Genomic DNA, 21570 nt, shown 5'->3' with positions numbered 1-21570 from the left:
TTGAAAGTATAGTGTGTGTGTGTGTGTGTGTGTGTGTGTGTGTGTGTGTGTGTACCATGACTTTTTAACATGGCACACACCATTTTCAGCTTCCTACATATACAATGTTAGCAATTGGACAATATTACATAGTGGGTAACTATCACACTTTCAGAGTACACTGTCATTTGACAAGATGTCTTTGCATTTTGACTGTCTTGGTCTAAGCAATGATAAAGGAACCTTTTGTTTTGATGACAATGAATAAAGCATTTATGGATTTATTTACATTTGAAACATGAGTTAATTATTTTGAGTAATCACCTTTTGCAGGTCACAGAGCAGTGTGCTGAATGTACCATGTGATGTGAAGATTGTACTTAGAGTTTTGACAATTGTAAGTTTGTTTCAGTAAATGTGCCAAATCGATTGAGAAACTAAATAAACCTTTCCCTACTGTAAAAAAGTATTGTATTAACAAGACATTTCACTGTAGAATATAAAATAATAAGTAAAAAGTATGATTTACCTGGTGAAAACTCTTGTTTAAACAAGACAATACTTGTACTTTTGAACTACTGTCAAAATTACAGTGAAAAACAACAATTGGGCAGTCCCAAAAGTCCCTGCTTGACCCATTATTTTATTATATTTTATTGAAATAGTTGTTTCTTGTTTGGTTTTTATATCAGTTATGTACACTGGGACGTTTTGTTACATTTTATGTTGTTTAGTTGATGGTTTTTGCATTTTAGTGTCCTGTGTGTTGCCCTGATTGTGTTTGTGTGAGTGGCACTGTGAACTGTCTGTGTTTTCACCATTACTCCTGGAAATGGCACTCTTGATGAAATTAAGTCATCATGAGGCCTTTAAGTTTTACCACCTGTGTTACTATGGTGGTTAACAGCCATTGTTTTACTATAGCATTTATGTCGGTTTGCGTGTAATGCAAACGTGCAAGGTTGTAACACCAGAAAACAGAGCAGATCATTAGGATCTGACTGACTGTTTTTGTCCACCCTGTTATGTCATGATACTATGACCTTTAATTGAAAATATATGTTATGAAATTACATCACACACACACTGGAGGTGGACATCAGCCATTCAGCAAAATTATTTTGAGTTATTTTTAACTCTTGTTTTATGTATGTTTTCTTTATTTTGTAATGTTAGTCATATGTGATCAACCATAACATGTCCACCCAGTTATGGTAAGATATATGTAATTTTAATATATTTATGTTATCAGAAATAAAATCAATATAAGTTTACAAATATTTTTGCTAGACATCATTCATAGACCTGGATAATTTATTAACTGAATTTCCACCCCATTATTGTCCATCCTGTTATTTTCTACCCTGACCCTACCCATTTAACTGGATGGACATCTGAATTTGTATTTAGTCATTTAGCTTGACCAGTATGACTAATAAAATCTTGAACATGTCCCTTTAATGATGAAAGATAAAGATACTTGTAAAGTTTTCTTTTTCAAAAGTTGCAAAGCCAAAATGTCACAGAATTGTAGGAATTACCAATATCTAAACCCAAGCGACAGTCTGTACAGTAAGCAGGGCTGAAATGAGGTACAAAAGTGACTTCCTGAAATTTCCTGCTATACCAGGGATACCATGAGGCCTAGAGAATTACAAAGATAACAATAATTAGATTAATGGGGGCCCGGGTGGGGTGGGGGAGTCAGCGGACCCCCTTACAGAAGCCTGGCCCCCCATGTGCCTCCCACTCAAAGACCCTCCTCCCACCAAGTTTGAACTTTTCTCCACAAGAAGGATGTTATAACACAACAGAAGTTGTTTACCCCTCTCTTAGAGTTGACAAGTTATATGGTGATACTTGTAATGTTCATATGATGTATAATTGCTTTAATAATTTCTTATTCAAATTTTCACTGTGCTTTCTAAGGCATATCAGTTTTGTTAATACCATGTAATTAAAATATGTCAGTGCACTACAGCGCTCCATCTGTTATAGCCAATTATAGTAAAGCCCCAACCATGAGAATTGACATTTAAATGAGCTTTATTTAAACTGCTTTCAGTATTGTTTTATCAGAACTTCTCATGCCGCGAATTAATCACTTACCCATGAGTAGGCTATGTACAAAGCGACATTAACTATTTATTATTCATTTCACCTCATGCTTGCATTGATAGACTACAATACGTATGTCCTTTCATAAACTTTATGTAACTGAAAAACTGAGTTTATCACTGGATGGCCTATTGCAGAATCACACAGGAAATGCTTCCAAATGTTCATGTACCCTGAAATCGACCCCAAACTGCCGAATTACTTAAAAGCCGCATTATAAAAACTGGAGGTTTTTGCGTAATTGACTGAATATATATATATATATATATATATATATATATATATATATATATATATATATATATATATATATATATAATTTTATTTCACGCAACTGTGTTGTCTATTGTTCTGTTTATTTATCTCTAGTGTCTGCGTATAAAGGGGTGCCTTGTTAACCACGCACAATATAAGAGGTGGCATGAGTTCTTCTTAAGTCCATTGTTTTGTTTCATATATACTTGCTCAGAAAGAGACGAACACACGTGCGCGCCGTGTCTCGTCCAAACTGTCTCTTTGTTACTTGGCTCCTCCTTCGGACAACAATTTGACAGATTCAGCCCGTCCGAACACCAGCGCAGCACTTCACTTATTCCCGCTGTCACTATCACGCTTTGATCGATGTCGTGACGCACCCCCACCCCTCCAGTGCTAGGCTGTTTTTATTTCTTAATCAAAGCGGAATCGTTTCTGTAATTCTTACATCAGTTTTCCCACATACATTACTTTTTGTCCGAACCCTTTGAAAACAATTATTTAGTGTTGAACATGGCCACACCGGCTGCGCTGCTGCCCGCGACACCGATGGCTCACGCGCCTCCAATCTCGATCTCCGCGGCTGCCAACTCCTCGACCCCGGCCACCCTCTCCCCTTCACCGTCAGTGGTAACCCCTGCCGGACCGAACTTCTTCAGATCGGAACTGCCCTCCTCCGCAAGCCCGGGTATCCCCATCGGTAGTCTCCCGCACAAACCTGTTTATTCCACCCCTTCTCCAGTGGAAAACACCCCACAGAACAACGATTGCAAAGTGGTCGAGGTCCGAGGCGCAAAACTCGCGTCTTTCACTGCAAACGGCGACGAGCTCATTTGCCTCCCGCAGGCGTTTGACCTCTTTCTCAAGCACCTGGTCGGCGGACTGCACACCGTGTACACGAAACTCAAGCGTCTGGAGATAACGCCAGTGGTGTGCAATGTGGAGCAGGTTCGCATCCTCCGTGGACTGGGCGCGATTCAGCCTGGAGTCAACCGTTGCAAACTCATATCGAGAAAAGACTTCGAAGTCCTGTATAACGACTGCACCAATGCAAGGTACATTTCATGTTCTCAAAGTAACATCAGAACAACTTTAGTTAGGCTATACTTTGCAAGCATTGTAAATTATGCCACAAAAAAAAAAAAAAAAAAAAACAAACAAACAAAAAAAAAAACAACAACAAAAAAAAAAAAACATGACGTTGCAAACTTAGTTATAAAGTCGCAACAAACTAAAGAATCAAAGTGCAATCACACTTTTCCCCGTGAACTATTAGGCTAAGAAACATTTATAATGCTTCATGGTTTTATTCAGTACAGGATCATATCAGTACAGGATCTTGCACAGACCTTACTTGCATCGTTCTTTGCTAAGATAAGCGCAAATATCTGCTTATGTTCAACAATAGTTTGGCCTTTGATGATCATGCACATATCAGGTTACTTTTATACTGAACTTATCAGCTTCATTAATACACACTAAACTTACACCACACACACTTTGCCAGACCTGGAACACCTTTGGCCAGGAGAGAGATGTTAATCATGTGTGGTCAGCCATAACATGTCCACCATATTATGGGAAGATATATGTGACATTAATGTAATTTTAATATATTTATGTTATCAGAAATAAAATCATCAATATAAGTTTACAGATATGTTTGCTAGATAACATTCATAGACCATGGATAATTTATTAATTGAATAATAATTGTCCATCCTGTTATTTTCTACCCTGACCCTGCCCATTTAACTGGATGGACATCTGAATTTTTATTTAGTCATTTAGCTTGACCAGTATGACTAATAAAATCATGTCCCTTTAATGATAAAAGATGAAGATACTTGTAAAGTTTACTTTTTCAAAAGTTGCAAAGCCAAAATGTCACCAAATTGTAGGAATTACCCATAACTAAACCCAAGCGATAGTCTGTACAGTAAGTAGGGCTGAAATGAGGTACAAAAGTGACTTCCTGAAAGTCTATCCCTAGCTATACTAGGGATACCATGAGGCCTAGAGAGAGAGAGAGAGAGAGAGAGAGATGATATCAGTCTGTGATATGAATATTTAATGGGACTACTCTGCTTTTGTTACCAGTTAAGCTGAATGTCAACTCTTGTCCCGTGCTTGGGTATCATGTATCCACACTTTTCGGACATACAGTTTATTGTGTTAAATGATTTTAAAGCTTGTGTGCATGTACTCTAACGAGTGTAATTTCCTTATAATAATCCTTATAATCAAAATAATTAGCCTACTGCAGTGTGGATACGTAATAAAATCTTTCCGTGCGACTGTGTGCTCATTTAAGCTTTAGCCTGCTAACGCTGCTTTCTCAGTAAATGTAAAACTCATTATGAATTTGCAGTGACTCACAACTTGACCTGAATTATTATTCCAGGTAGCAATTGAATATGGTTATCAGTTAAGATGCCTTGGCATTAAAAGTTCTATATCATGTTAAAATTAAATGTAGTTCAGCCGATTCTGTTGGCAGCAAGGTTCGCATTCTTTGAAAACAGTTACCCTTTATTTGCGTATTAATAACGCATAGTACACTTACATGATAATTGATCGCAATCTACTAACAGACGGAATTTATAGAATGGTGGTGAACAATATGTGTTTGCTTATCTAAACCACTGTGTCTGCGAGAAAATGTATGACACCAACTCAAATAGAGACTAGCTTATTAAGGAGCGCATTTACGGTATACAGCCATTGGCACTGAGGAGATGTTAAGTGCTTGTGACACAAGTTACTGGAACGAGATTAGAATCTCTGATTCCTGCCCGCACGCTCGCTCTCCGGCATTGTCTAATATAGAAATTGATTCTCTGCAGAAATTAACTAATTTTTCATATTGCCTAGAGCGGCAGTTTTAAAAGGGTGCTCTCTAACAGTCCCTCGCCTTCCCCTCCTTGTCTCCACTTTGAATTATATCCTAATCGTATTAAGACCTTTTGCCTCAGGATTAAAATACACATTTTACCAATGTGTTTTGAAGTTTTTATCACTGCCTATTTATGATTGAATAATGCAAATTAGATCATTCTGTCTGCCCTGTGATTTGGTCATTTGGGCTCATCATACAACATGAGAAGGTATTTGGGAATCTGAAATCTGACTAATATACTGTGTATGTAAAGGGCTGATCACTGTGAGATCATATAGCAAGACTAGACAGCATGGGCAATGTTCAGGGACCTCTGTCTTTGAATTCTCTGAAGACCTAACTGAAAAGTTTGATTTAAGTGATATGATAATATGTAGAGATTGGTATTTGATTTAAAAGTGACTCATGCTGAGTCAGAGTTAGAAACTGCACTTTGACTTACCATGACCGGATAAAGGGATTCTGTTCAGCTGGCACGTTATTTGTGTTTTCCTCAACTCATTAATACAACATCAGTTAACATATTTAGAAAATGTAAATTTAAACAATAAAACCAATCCTCCTCCATGTCACAAGTGTGCTTCAAACTCAAATAAATGGTTATCTCTGATGTCCTTCCTAGAGTAAGTGAGCTATGCTGTTATTCATCAAGTCTGACTACTTCCTCACCGCTTCTCTTTGTTGAAAAGATACTTCGGTTCTTTGATACTTCAGTCTTCTCGGACTGTCATCTGATCCATGTGCTCTTTGTGGCAGACAGAAAGAATGCCCTATAGGTGCTGACTTGGTCTGTCTGCTTTATAGTCATTCATCACTCTGAGCATTTCCTTTTATGACTAAATTCTAATGGTAAATGTTCTGAAACAACAAAACATAACTTGGATCAGCATAAAAGTAGTTGATTTACTGCAGTAGTTCACACACAGTGCCAAATAGAGTTTTTGTTGCACACAAACACAATGTTATTATTTAAAGGCTGATTCACTACCATGGAAGTTCTGAATGCCCTAAAGAGGTGTTTGGCTTTCAGTGTCTTTGTTTCTGCTCATAATAGTAAAAAAGCTTATGCCCTCTTACAGTTAGCCTGCACTTAGTCAGCCTTTATTTATTAAATTATTTGTTTTCTCAGAATCACATTCACTTCCAGAAAGTCTTAAATGAACATGATGTATCATGACTCATTGGCTTTATGTTGTGATCTTTCTCTAAGAAATGCTTCATCTGTGAAGTGGAGCTTAAGTTTTGTGTGTGAGGCCTGTGTTGCATGTCTGTGTGTGTGTGTGAGACTTGAGACCAAGCAAGAGAGTGCGAGACATAGTTTAGCACAAACCTTTTTATTAATACGCTGCAAAAATGGGTATTTATGTCTTTGAAGATTTTCTTGTCATAGAGTTAAAGTGTGAGAGGAGTGTGTCAGTGTGTGTTCTCTTTCTCTGATATTCAAATTGAAGGCATTTTAAAGGCCACGGATTACAGTCAAAACAAATGTCCATCCCAGTAGGACTGGCACTCTAGACAGCAAATTATCTGCAGACAATTAATTGATGTCAGTGTGATAGCTTTCATTTAAAAATTCCTGTTATCTTCCACTCACCCACTGTTTTCCCCACTCTCTTACACACACATACATGCATTAACCTCAAACAGACGTTTCTGCATGTCTTTCTCTTTCCTTGACCTTCAGGTCCTATTCAGCAGTAACATGAGCTTCTATCAGTCAGCAAAGTTTGATTCAGCCCTTCCACCGTGTGTTTGTGTGGAGCGAGGGATTAGTGGAAGAAAAATAGAAGAGTTTGTAGATGTGACAGAACCAGATCTGTTATCCTTCCACACAGTTCTCCTGCACTTCTATTGTAATGAAAGGTTTTGATTGCCTGTGCTTTCAGGACTACAGTGTATTTTTAATCCTGTAATATCAATCATTACACACAGCTGTGGCTTTGCATTTATGGTTGGCTGTTGTACATGTGTGGTTGAAATAGATACTCTTTGTGTGTGTGTTCAGATATCTTAAAGCTTTAGTGACTCTATTCAAAACTACCAGTGCAGCTGCTCAGACAGCTGATAGCTTTGTAGTGGCATGCTGTGTATCATAAAAGAAACGTGTTCGCGAACAAGGGCTTAAAATACTGTTGATATCTTGATGGTGCTATTGTGTGTGTGTGTGTCCATCTGCCTTTATGTGTGTAAGAGAGTGTGATCTGATGGATCAGATGTGATTAATGAGACTTTTGGAAAATATCAACTTTCTGCTTTCATGTATCACAAATAAATGCAATTTCTTGTAAATTACTTAGTAATTAGAAGATAAAAAAGCAGCCAAGAAGATAAATGTAAGTTAAAAAGCACTTAATGTGTCAGCACAGTTTGTATGTGTGTGTTTTTTGTGGCACTATTGTACCAGGGTTTGCCTTAGGCATACTATTTTTTACTCTTCAACAAATGTCCAGCAGAAATGATCATACACACAGACACACAAATTTCTCACAAACATACTGTACATGTGATAAATCTGAGATTGAAAGAGAAGACCGTGGCGGCTGGTGCTTTTTTAAAAGTGGGGAAGCACAGACAATGTTTTTGGATTTTGCAATGTTGCTCCCAAAGCTGCTCAATCTACTACTCATACAGCTAAATGAAAATGAACTAAGCTTATTTTGAAAATATTCTATTGTGAAAGCTGAAATAAATGTGTTACATCAGATTGCAAATAACTGCATGCAGCATGTGTATCTTCAAGCTGCCGAACACTCTGCGCTCCGGCAGCAGTGCTCTTCATACGCTGTCAATCATGTACATCACGGTTTCAATTATTGTTTTGTTGCGAAATCCCACCCAATTGAGAGAGTGACCTATCATCATATAGAGCAGCCGGGCATCCATACAATCAATACATTGATTAAAAGCCCAATGTCTAATATGTAATCAGATGCAGATTCAATGCAAATAGTGCTCATGAAACTCCCATAGACACCAAGAGAAGCATGGTGTCCATGAGGGACTCAAATTGACTTGTTTTGAGCCTCTCATCCAATGAACATTGTAATTTTAATCTTCAATGGGGTATCCATTTACTTCTATGAACACTCGTGCATTGTGTTACTGGAACGAACAGCGCGAACGTGATGTGTGATATTTTAAACTTTTATTTGCTAAAATATTGAAATACACAAAGAGTGATATGTAGATTATATGAATTACTGCATTTGTAGATACATTAAACTCATAATTGTCGTCATTCCCATGTAGTCTTGAGGCAACCGCCACTGGTTGAATCTAACAGTCCAAGGGGCTTCAGTACTTTGAAGCCCTCTTTTATGGTGAACTGAAGTGGTTCAAATAAATAGTTTACCCAAAAATGAAAATCCTGTCATTATTTACCCATGTCGTTCTACAGTAAACCTGTGTGACTTTGTTTGCATTATTTAATTTGAGTTTGGAACATTATATTTTTTTTAAATAATTACAGCATTTTTTTATGTGGATGAACTATTCCTTTAATATACAGTATCTCTTGAAATGGTCGAGGTGTGGAATTGGGTGGACAAGTTACTTTCATATCAGCATAAAGCACCTCTTTATTGGGCATAAAGTTCATCATGTGCACTCAGAAAGGGTTGTGCATTATTGTTCTTCCTGTTTGATCTGTGGGAAACTCCAGCTGCTGTTTATCACACACACACACCTGTGGATACACACATCTTTACAGGTGTACACCACTCTAAACTACCGCGTTCATCTTTAGTTCATTATGGTGCTTAGGTGTTTTCTTTTATGCTGAGTAGGCGAAACACACTGTAAAACAAATGATGGATTACTCTGATAACAGCTGTTCTCACAATGTTGTGCGCTAGTTAAGTCAAGTCATTTTTATTTGTATAGCGCCTTTCACAACACACATCGTTTCAATGCAGCTTTACAGAAAAATGCATTAACAGAAAATGAAACCGTAATATCCGCAAAGTCTTAATCATCATTGTGTAGTTTGATTAAATACAATGATGAAGTGTGTATAAATAAGTAATTAAAAAAAGCAGGAATGGAGCTGGATCCGGCCGGTTCTGGTGACCTTGAGATAGGAGTCCCGAGGTTGAGACATGGAAACAAAATAGAATAATAATAGCGTAGATGCCATTCAGTTTTTTGCAGAGTTATAGATCATGATCAATGTTTCAGGTTCCAGCAGACCTAACTAAAGCAGCCTAATTGTGTGGTGAAGAATAAATTAGGTGTATGTCTGGCTAAATAGATGAGTCTTTAGTCTAGACTTAAACTCAGTGAGTGTGTCTGCGTCCTGAACAGTTAGGGTTAGGGAGACTATTCCATAGTTTAGGAGCCAAATAGGAAAAGGATCTACCTCCTTTTGTGGATTTTGATATTCTAGGAACTATTAACAGGCCAGAGTTTTGCGATCATAATGAATGTGATGGAATATAGCATGGTAAAAGGTCACTTAAGGACTGTGGAGCTAGACCATTCAAAGCTTTGTGTGTAGTTAACAGAATTTTAAAATGAATACGAAATTTGGGGAGTCGCATGGCGTCATGCGGGTGTCGGAAATATGAACGTGAGCTCTGAGCACTTTGCAAATTTGTAATTCTTTTTGTGTCTTAAAACAGTGATATTTGATACACCCTGTTACATAACTGTTCTACATGTCAAAGAATTCAAAATCCTCGGGCTCTGGAGATATTAAAAGACACTTATGTGCTCAAGCTGATACCCCAGACAGGGCCACAGACCAGGGACTCAGGAGAAATTCAATGTCAGCTGTCCAGCATGACTGTAATGCTGGTGAAGGCCGTGGCGGACTTGGAGGATCTTGTGGTAATATGTCGATTGATCGATTGACCATGGAGGTGAAATTCTCTGAGTTGGTTACAAGAATCGGGGATGTCGAGAAACGGATTGATTATCTGGAGTCATCAGAGGGAGTTAGCTGCTAATCCACTAGCGACCAAAGTAGATTTGGAACGCATTTGGGAAAAGTTGGAAGACCTTGAGAATCGTAATCAGCGAAACAAGGTCCGAATTGTTGGAATTCCTGAGCATGAGAAAGACCGAGATATGGTAAAATTCCTAGACAAGCTCTTCCTGAGTCTGCTCGACATAACAGGCCATAAGCTGGAAATCGAGCAAGCTCACAGAGTTCCAGCTCGGAGATCGGCTGAGGGAGACAGGCCCTGATAAATTCTGGCCAAATGTCTGAGATCATCCGATAAAGATCTTGTGTTATGTGAGGCGAGGAGTAAAGGAAAGCTTTCTTGGAAGAACCACAACATTTTCTTGTTCTCTGACTTTGTGAATTTGACAAGAGAGAAACGTGATCGATTCAAGGAATGCAAGAATCTCTTACATTAACGGAAGATCGCTTTTGCACTGATGTTTCTGGCCAAATTGAGAATAGATACTAAGGATGGCCGCAAAATATTTACATGCCCACAGCAAGCATTGTGTTTCATAGAACAATGGGGTGAGTAAGCCATTTGGTGATTTTCATGTTGCCCCCAGGTGAGCTTGACTCACTGAAAATACACTTGACTGTCTGAGGAAGCTGGGTGCCTTTTTGTTTCTTTTTGTGTTGGTTCCGCCTAGCGGCTGGAGTTTGTTTTGTGGAATAACACTCCTTCAAGAAACTTTTGCATCGACGGAATGCAAGAAACTCTTACACAACAGAAGGTCGCTTTTGCACTGATGTTCCTGGCCAAATTGAGTATAGATACTAAAGATGGCCACAAAATATTTACATGCCCACAACAAGTGATGTTTTTCATAAAATCAATGGACTGAGGAAGTCATGGTGTGTTTCTCACGTTGCCCCCAAGTGAGCCTGACTCACTGAACATTGTTTTGTGGAATAACACTCCTTCGGGACAGTTGTGGATGAATCTGCATATTCTTTGTGTTTATGCCTCCTATTGGCTGGAGTTTGTTTTGTGGAGTATTTTTTGCAGGACATTGGAAGAATTAGGTCATCTGCTGCACTCTTGAACAGCCGGCTCACTGAGCACTCGTTTGACTGTCCGAGGAAACTGAAGGGATTTAAAAAAAAAACAAAACAATTTGTGATGGTTCCGTTAGTGGCTGGAGTTTGTTTTGTGGAGGAACACACCTTCAGGACACTTTTGTGAATTAATCTACATGTTCTGTGTGTTTATTCCACCTATTGGCTGGAGTTGTTTTATAGATTATTTTCTGTTATGTAATTCTGTCTCACAAAAGTTTTATAGAAACACCGGACTTGAGCAATCCGATGGCAAAGTTGTCGTGGGGACTCTCGTAGACGTACATGGACTGTTTGAGTTTAGAGGAATGGACGCCGGTTGGTGCTGTCGTGCGCAGGGTTAATGTGCACGTTTTTCTTTTTTCTGTTTGTTTGGTTCGGGGGGAAGTTCGGGGTTTGACTGTTGCACTAATGTTGGAAAGAGGTCTTTATAATTTTATTTTTGACACACAATATATTTTTTCTAAATGTCAAATGTTAATATGAGTGGATTGTCTCTCTCCACGTGGAATGTGAATGGGTTGGGGCACCCCATAAAAAGAAGGAAGGTTATTTCTTTTCTTAAATGTAAGAAATATGATATAGTGTTTCTTCAAGAAATGCATCTTACCCTGCAGGAAGCTGAAAAACTTGGGAAGATATGGGGTGGACATGTTTTCTTTAGTGCTTGCTCAAGTAAGAGCAGGGGAGTCATTATATTGATAAGTAAACATCTACAATTCAAATGTCTCAAAAAGATAAATTAGGAAGAGTCTTTATTATTTTAGCAGAAATTCTGGGGCAAAGGTTGATTTTGGCTAATATTTACGCACCTAATGCTGATGATCAGGGCTTTTTTATAGATCTTGAAGGGATGTTGTAAGCCGTTGGTACCCCTCATGATATAATATTGGGAGGAGACTTTAATCCATTGATGGATTCAGTCCTTAATCATAGTGAAGCAAAAGTGTATAAGCCCCCTAGAGCAACATTGACGCTTCATAGGATGTGTAAAAATCTTGGTCTTACAGATATTTGGAGACTTTAAACCTATCTGGGAGGGACTATACATTTTTTTCATCAGTCCATAAGATTTATTGTAGAATAGATTTTTTTATATCTAAGTCCCTCATTTCATCTGTTGTTGATTGTTCAATTGGAAACATCTTAGTCTCAGATCATGCCCTGGTGAGTTTAGAGGTGTTGCCACATATGGAGAAAAAGAAATCATATGGAAATCAAATCACTTTTATTGTCACACAACCATATACACAAGTGCAACAGTGGGTGAAAGTCTTGGGTGCACTTCCGAGCAACATAGCAGTCATGACAGTGATGAGACATATACCAATTTACAATAAACATCAGATTTACACAACACAATTTACATATCTAATATACACATAATTACACACAACACAATATACAAATAATAATATACAATGTACAGTATACAATACACACAATATAGAATACACATACACATAATATAGAATACACATACAATAAAAATAATATATAAGTATATATAAAATATACAGTAGGTTGCATTGTACTGTATTGACATTCAAGCTGTCGGTTGATAGTCAGTTGCCAGTGTGTTGTTAAGAGAGAATATCATTTATGACAGATTAATGAAGTGCAATGCTGATGTGTATTGATCGTGAGAGATCAAGAGTTCAAAAGTCTTGATTGCTTGGGGGAAGAAGCTATCATGAAATTGGCTGGTGCGGGTCCTGATGCTGCGATACCGCCTGCCTGATGGTAGCAGTTAGAGCAGCCCATGGCTCGGGTGGCTGGAGTCTCTGATGATCCTGCGAGCTTTTTTCACACATCGCCTGGTATATATGTCCTGGAGGGAGGGAAGCTCACCTCCGATGATGTGTCTGGCAGTTCGCACCACACTTTGCAGGGCTTTGCGGTTGTGGGCGGTGCTATTGCCATACCAGGCAGTGATGCAGCCAGTCAGGATGCTCTCTAAAGTGCTGGTGGTGGTTCATTCCAAATTTCCTCAGCCGTCTCAGGAAGAAGAGGTGCTGATGAGTCTTCTTCACAATGGCCTCAGTGTGGACGGACCATGTGAGATCCTCTGTGATGTGGACACCGAGGAACTTGAAGCTGCTGACTCTCTCCACCGGTGCTCCTTTGATGGTGATGGGGCTGTGTTCTCTGTCTTTTCTCCTGAAGTCCACCACAAGCTCCTTGGTCTTGCTGACGTTGAGGGAGAGGTTGTGCTCCTGACACCAACGTGTCAGAGTGTGCACCTCCTCTCTGTAGGCTTTAATGTATCCCTTTTGCAAAATCCTGTTTTCCAACAAATGTTGAAGGCTGAAATCAATGTTTATATGGAGACCAGCTGGTCCTCAGTATCCTCTTTGGGTGTGGCTTGGGAGGCACTTAAGGCAGTTCTTAGGGTTCGGATCATACAGTATGCCTCATTCATCAAAAAATCCAAAGCACAAGAACTTGTGGAGTTGGAAGGGAATATGAAAAGTGCCGAGGCAGAGCTGAAGTGCCGAATGTCGTCTTATGGCCTCAGAGAATTGACCCGATTGAAATACAGATATAATACTATTATGGAGTTTTGGTTATTCAGGGCAAGACAGTCATACTTTGAGTCGAGGGACAAAGCAGAGAGAGTCTTTTTCTATCATTCCCTCAGTGAAATCTGCTGGTGGTAAAATTTTTACCTCGGCCATTGATATTAATAATGCTTTTAATGTATTCTATATTGATCTCTTTAGTTCCACGTCTACGCCTACTGATGAGGCTATTCAAAATTTTGTGGAACCTTTAAAACTCCCTAATCTGACGACTGAGCAAAAAACAGGCAAGGCTCTGGGGCTAGATGGCTTTGCCGCTGAGTTTTTTAGATCTTATGCTACAGAACTGGCTCCACTTTTGTTAGAAGTTTATACAGAATCATTAAAGAATAGAAAGCTTCCACCAACTACGACACAAGCCCGGATCAGTCTGATTCTTAAAAAAGACAAAGATCCAAGCGAGTGTAAGAATTATCGTCCAATTTCCCCGATACAGCTAGACATTAAAATATTGTCAAAAATTTTGGCTAACCGATTAAGTAAAGTTATGACATCTCTTATACATATAGATCAGGTAGGGTTTATTTGGGGCCGCAGTTCTTCTGACAACATTAGGCATCTCATCAATATCATGTGGTCAGTGGCGATTGATCAGACCAGTTGCGGCCATCTCACTTGAAGCCAAAAATGCGTTTGATATGGTAGCCTGTATTTCCCATATTTAAATAGGAATTTCCACAGCAAGGTCCTCTTCCCAGGCAGATTACATTTTCTCCATAGACAGCTTTTCCACCTGTTCCAAAGCCTTATATAGAAAGGAGATTGTACCATCGCATCTGTGCGTCTATCCAAAAATGAATCCAGATATGCAGGTGTAGCCGTGGCATAATTCGGAATATTACACTTCACGAAGTTTCTAATCTGAAGGTATCTGTAGAAATTATTAGAAGGAATACTATATTTCCCGCACAATTGCTGAAAAGAAGCACATTTTCCCTCCACATATAGTTACGTATGCCCTATGTTACGTAACCCTAAATTTGTCCAAATCTCAAATGCGCCGTCTATCATGGACGGGCAAAAGGCAGGGTTAGCTGAAATAGAGAGCAAAAAAGACATTTGGGTAAATTTAAAATGTGACTTTAATTGTTTCCAAATCCGAATAGAATTATGAATAACTGGATTATAATCATAAAGTGAACTATTTATACCTGTGGGTGATAGAAGAATTGCGTTAATGGAGTATGGAAGACAATCCTCCTGCTCCAATTTCAGCCAATTCTCCCCTACCTGTGGCGAATCAATCCATAGATTCATAGCTCTCAGATTCGCAGCCCAATAGTAATAAAGAAAATTAGGTAAAGCGAGCCCTCCTTGCATTTTGGGTTTACAGAGGTGCAGTTTGGAAATCCTATGAGCTTTTTAGTCCCAGATAAAAGGGACCAAGATAGAATCCAATTTTTAAAAAAGGATTTAGGTAGAAATACAGGAATGTTCTGCACCAAGTACAGAAACTGTGGGAGAAATATCATCTTAATTGCATTCACCCTTCCCAGAAGAGAGATCGTAAGTGTTCTCCAGGACCTGATCATGGATTCAAGCTTAGGCAGCAGAGGTTGAAAATTAGCTTTGATTTAAGTTGGAAAACTTTTTTGTCACCTCAATTACTAAATATATGAATTGTTCCGAAGCAATCTTAAAAGGCAAGTGATAAAGCCATGAAGAATCTTTGATAGTGACTGGCATTAACACACTCTTGTCCCAGTTAATTTTATACCCTGCAAATGTACCGTAGTAATTAATCAAATTGAGGATATTTGGAATACTGCTATTGGGCTCAGAAATAAATAAGATTATGTCATCTGCATATAGCGCTACTTTATTATCGGTGTCTTTTGTTTTGAGGCCCTTAATACCAGAGTGAGCTCTAATAGCCTCTGCCAAAGTTTCAATGGCTAATGCGAACAAGAGTGGCGACAAGGAGCAACCTTGTCTTGTGCCTCTATGTAACTCAAAACGAGAGGATATTGTTTGATTTGTGAGAATTCTTGCATACGGGCTAGAGTACAACAACTTCATCCACGAGATGAAATTATCGCCAAGGTTAAACTTTCAAAACCGCAAATAGATAAGGCCATTAAATTTGGTCAAATGCCTTCTCCACGTCCAACGACAGAATGGCTAGATCCTGTGCCAAACCTCTGAAAGAGTACATGATGTTGAAAAGGTGCCTAAAATTGGAAGAAGAATTACGCTGAGGTATAAATTGGTTTGATCTGATTTCACTAGGTTTCCAATTACAGCGTTTAATGTACATGCCAAAGTTTTTGTCTGAATTTTTTGATCTGTATTTAGGAGTGAAATTGGCCTGTAAGAACCCACCTCTTCTGGATTTCTTCCTTTTTTCGGAACCACAATAATAATTGCTTCACCTAAAGAGGGCGGCAGAGACTGATCTTGAAATGACTGATTATAAACCCTATTTAAATATGGTAATAGTAGCTCGTTATATACCTTATAGAATTAATTACAAAATCCATCCGGACCAGGAGTTTTGCAGCCTTTTAAAGATTTTGTAGTATCTGAAATTTCTTTAGAAGTAATTTCTGCACCTAGCTCGTCAATTTGTTCTTGATTTAAAAAGGGAAGATTCTGTTGGGCTAGAAACTGAGCCATAATTGTAGGATCTATAATTCCCTTAGATGCGTACAGCGATTCATAAAATGTCCGGAACCTATTATTTATATCCCCGGAGGAAGTGAGAACCTCTCCATTGTCCGATCTAATTTTACATATTGTACGTTCAGACGCTGTTTTCTGAAGTTTTTGAGCTAAAAGTTTATGAGGTTTATCACCAAATTCAAAATATCTCTGCTTTACATATTGAAAGGATTTTGAAATTTTAGAGGAGAGAATTTGGTGCAATTTGTATTTAAGCACACAGATTATTTTATACTTTCCAATACATGGCTGTTTGGCATTTTCCATATCCATTTCTCGAATTTGAACTTCTAATACCTCTGCTTCAGTTCTACTTTTTTTCCTTTGAGATGCCTGATAGGAGATAATACACCCCCTAATGTAAGCCTTAAACGCATCCCATAATATCCCCATGGATAGGTCAGGTTTGTCGTTGAACTCAAAAAAGGTCTTTATATCCTATTTTAAGTGATTGATATAGACTTTATCTGCAAGCAAATGGGAATTAAGCCTCCAAGTTCTTTGTGGCTTCTCCATATTACCTATTTTAATCGAAAAGTTCACTGGGCCATGATAAGAGATAATTATGTTATGATATTTAGCCGTGCAGACCTGGGACATAAGGTTACCATCCAGAATGAAATAGTCTATTCGGGTATAGACATTATGGACTTGAGAATGAAACGAATATTCCCTAGCAGTCGGATGTAGCAGTCTTCACACATCAAACAAATTAGAGTTATTTATAAACGTATTCAAAATGTACTGGAGTTGGAGCTAACTATTTTTGTGGAGGAGGATTTGTCCAAATATGGATCTAGGACACAATTAAAATCACCCCAATTATGAGATTTGTGTCTGAAATATCAGGGATTAGGTTAAACAATTTATTAAAAAACTCAGGGTTGTCATAATTTGGCCCGGAAACGTTGACTAATGTCAAAGACACAGAAAATACTTCTCCAACAACTATTACGTATCTACCTTCTTTGTCTGGAATAGTCAAATTATGTTTAAATGGAACTCCTTTACGGATAAGGATAGCTGTTCCTCTAGATTTTGCAGAGAAATTGGAGTGATATGTTTGTCCAGCCCAATTGGTCCTCAGTCTAGTATGTGCAGAATGTTTCAGATGAGTCTCTTGCAGGAACATAATATCTGAAGACAGCAATTTTAAATGCAATAGTATTTTCCCTCTCTTAACTGATTCATTCAGACCTTTAACATTCCAAGATGAAAAATTTAGAGAAACCCCCTTCATATTTAGAAATGTCTCATTGTACATTGACAGTGATTATAACAGACATCTTACTCTGCTTCATGTTGTTACAATGAATATTGTTAGCACTTACCCACCCTCCCAACTGAACACTAAATAACAAAACATGACCAGCTGTTACAAGAACAAGTGTACAGCACGACTTACCATGAAGTAGATGGCAAAAGAAACATATAATAAGAGTCAAAAAGAATAAATGAACAGCCAACCTTCGTATATTTCTTCTCTGAGACTTCAGAAAAGTCCAAGATTGAGTCCGCCAAAGAAGAGGCATTTATGCAAAACAACATACGTTCCTTTCGACATTATTAAACATCATCTAGCTCTTTGCGCCAAACTGTTCAATTGCGAATTTCCATGCTTCATTTGAATCGGTGAAGATCTTCTCACCCTCGCTGTAAGTCACTCGCAGCTTCGCTGGATGTAGGATGCCAAACTTCACACTGGGTTTTTCACGAAGAATCTGCCTTACTTTTGCAAACACTGCCCTACATTTGACCACAGCCAAAGGGTAATCTCTGAAGACCTGAATGAATGGCCGTTAAAGGTTAACTTTCTTTGTGATGACACCTTACGCATGATGTTTTCCATGACATGGCCTTGATGCACCCGAACAATGAGCTGTCGCGGAGGGTCACAGTCCTTTGGATGGGAGCGGAGTGCTCGGTGAGCATGGTCCAGAACAGGGAGCTCGTCTAGTTCAAGAACCTCCATGAGCAACTTTGCTATAAATTCTCTAGTACTTTGACCATGTTCCAGTCCCTCACGGACTCCCACAATTCTGATATTTTGCCTCTTAGAACGACCTTCCAGATCTATGCATTTCTCCGTTAATTCTGAGACCTCTGCGGACAGATTTCTGACCTGAGCTTGCAGTGTCGCAACAGCATTCGACGAGGCCATAGCGGCCTGTTCAAGATGTTTGAGAGTTGTACGGTGGTCATTCACAATTAACTGCATTGCATCAAACTTCGCATCGATTTTCTTTTCCAGCGTTGCCAACTCTTCTCTCAAGCTTTCTTTAATTTCCGTTTTAACTTTGCACAGATCAGCTCGGAGAGACTCAATCGCAAGTAGCACTGGGTCATTACTCATCATTGGGATAACCTCTTCAGGTGTGCCTGCGGTCTCAGCCGGGCCTTCTCCCTCCGCGCCATCTTTTTTTCCTTGTTTCTTCAGAGGCATTAAAATGAGCAAAGTGAAATTAAAGTTTTTTTGTAATTAACATTCTTATTGATTCCTATGCACATGCCAGTGGAAAAAACTCAACACATATATAACGAATCAACATTTTACATTTAAACCCTACTAATACAATCCCACCCTGACCCCTAACGAGCATCTCTGTGGTCCCACTTAACACACACACAATCCAAAAAAATAAAATAAAATTATATATATATATATATATATATATATATATACACAAAATAAAATATATTATATATTTACATATATACATACACAAATAAATAAAATAATAATAAACATACATGATTAAACTAAACTACATTCTCCACATCCCCTCCCCGAGAGTCCCCCCAAAAAACGAAATATTTGCCCCATTTTTTAGCAAATAAGTCCCTAAACCCCAGCCTTCTACATACCGCCTCTTCAAATGCAGCTACCCTCCTCATTTCCACACACCACTCCGAAAAATAGGGTGCTCCACTTGATTTCCAGCCCCTTAAAATTACTTGCCTGCTGATCATGAGACTGGTCAGAACCCAGTTTTTTATGTGATTATCCCCTAAATGCATGACCGCCACATCACCCAAAATACAGAGTCTGGAACAAAGCAAAACCTGAGTGTTCAAAACATCACACAAATACCTCTGAACATTCAACCAAAACTCCTGGATCTTAACACACCCCCAAAAGACATGGGTAGTGTCTCCAACTTCTGATTGGCATCGCCAGCAAGTGGGTATGTATTTAAGACCAAGCCTATATAATCTAGACGGGGTCCAATAAAATCTATGTAAAATCTTAAATTGCAAAAGGCGAACCCTTGCATCTCTAGATACAGACTTGACATTTTTAAGAATCTTAATCCACACTCCATCTTCCAATACCAAATTCAAATCTTTTTCCCATACTCTCTTGAGAGAAGTCAAGGCTCTATCCCCCAGACTCTGAATTAGTAGGGAGTAATACACTGATGCTTCGTGGCCTTTTCCAAAAGCAGCAATCACCTCTCCCAAAGCACCTGCCGCTTTAGGGGGTTGCGTGCCACTCCCAAATATAGTGCAGAGTAGGTGGCGAAGCTGTAAATACTTATAAAACTGAGATCTGGGAATGCCAAAATGTTGAACCAAATTTTCAAAAGGTCTCAATACTCCACCCTCATATAGGTCACCGAGTGTATTAACCCCCCTCACAATCCAATCTGACCAACAGAAAGGGGACTTATTAATACATATTTTAGGGTTCAGCCATATGCTCGAGGGCTGCGTTTAAATAAATATCCGAATTAAACACTTTGGACACTTTTGTCCATATCGAGTGCAAATGCAAAATAACGGGGTGCGACTTAACCTCTCTGGCTAGTTTGATCAAAAGGCTTTGCAGTGGCGAGATGGGGGCAAGAACTTCCTTTTCAATACAAAACCAGGGAGGGGCTCTCTCAGGTGGAAGCGACCAATGAGCCAAATGTATAAGACCGAATGCATAATAATAAAACAAAATCTTGGGTTGGCCTAACCCACCATTGTCAATTGGCCTATGTAACTTATTGAAATTTAACCTGGGGCGCTTACCATTCCAAATAAAGGACTTCGCTATGCTATCAAATTGCTTGATATAAGAGAGGGTGACATCTACAGGGAGAGACTGAAGCAGACAGTTGAATTTTGGAATACAATTCATTTTAATAACATTAACCTTCCCAATCATCGATAAATGCAATGAAGCCCACCTGCCCACATCACTTGAAAACCTTTTTATTAAAGGGTCAAAATTAACTCTAACTAAATCAGACAAATTTGCTGGGAACAAAATCCCCAAATACTTAATGCCCTGTTTGGGCCACTGAAAGGTGCCCGGCTGGAAAGCCAAAGCTTCGGATTTAGACCAATTGACTTTGTATCCTGAGAACTTGGAAAAGGAATTAATAATTCTGTGGAGGCAAGGCATAAATCTAGTAGGTTCAGAGACAAATAATAAAATATAATCTGCGTAAAGCAGAAGCTTATGCGCCACACCTCCCGCCATCACCCCTGGAAAATCATCTTCCTTTCTTATCGCGGCTGTTAATGGTTCCAGGGCAAGACAGAACAATAATGGGGAAAGAGGGCAACCCTGCCGAGTGCCCCTATTCAGAGTAAAATAATCTGAAATGAATCCATTTCTTTGTACTGCTGCTACAGGGTGTTTACAAAGTAACTTAATCCAACCAATAAATGTACTCCCAAACCCATACATTTCCAAAATCTTAAAAAGATAATCCCATTCTACCATATCAAACGCCTTTTCAGCATCAAGTGAGATGGCAGTGACCGGAGATTGATCATTCGCCACTGACCACATGATATTGATGAGACGCCTGATGTTGTCAGAAGAGCTACGGCCCCGAATAAATCCCACCTGATCTATATGTATAAGAGATGTCATAACTTTACTTAATCGATTAGCCAAAAGTTTTGACAATATTTTTACATCTAGTTGGATCAGGGAGATTGGACGGTAACTTTTACACTCGCTTGGATCTTTGTCCTTTTTTAGAATCAGACTGATCCGGGCTTGTGTCATGGTTGGAGGAAGCTTTCCATTCTTTAATGATTCAGTATAAACTTCTAACAAAAGTGGAGCCAGT

The 21570-nt window shown here is 38.8% G+C and overlaps 1 pseudogene; it reads left to right on the top strand.

The window, feature by feature from the left end:
* Positions 1-2556: 2556 nt before the first annotated feature.
* Positions 2557-21570, top strand: part of LOC127444921 (dachshund homolog 1-like) — a 219818-nt pseudogene continuing 200804 nt past the window's right edge.

This window comes from Myxocyprinus asiaticus, chromosome 8 (genome assembly GCF_019703515.2).
Source record: "Myxocyprinus asiaticus isolate MX2 ecotype Aquarium Trade chromosome 8, UBuf_Myxa_2, whole genome shotgun sequence".
Lineage (NCBI taxonomy): Eukaryota > Metazoa > Chordata > Actinopteri > Cypriniformes > Catostomidae > Myxocyprinus > Myxocyprinus asiaticus.
Note: the sequence above shows the minus strand (reverse complement) of the source record. Positions and strands in the feature narration are given on the sequence as shown.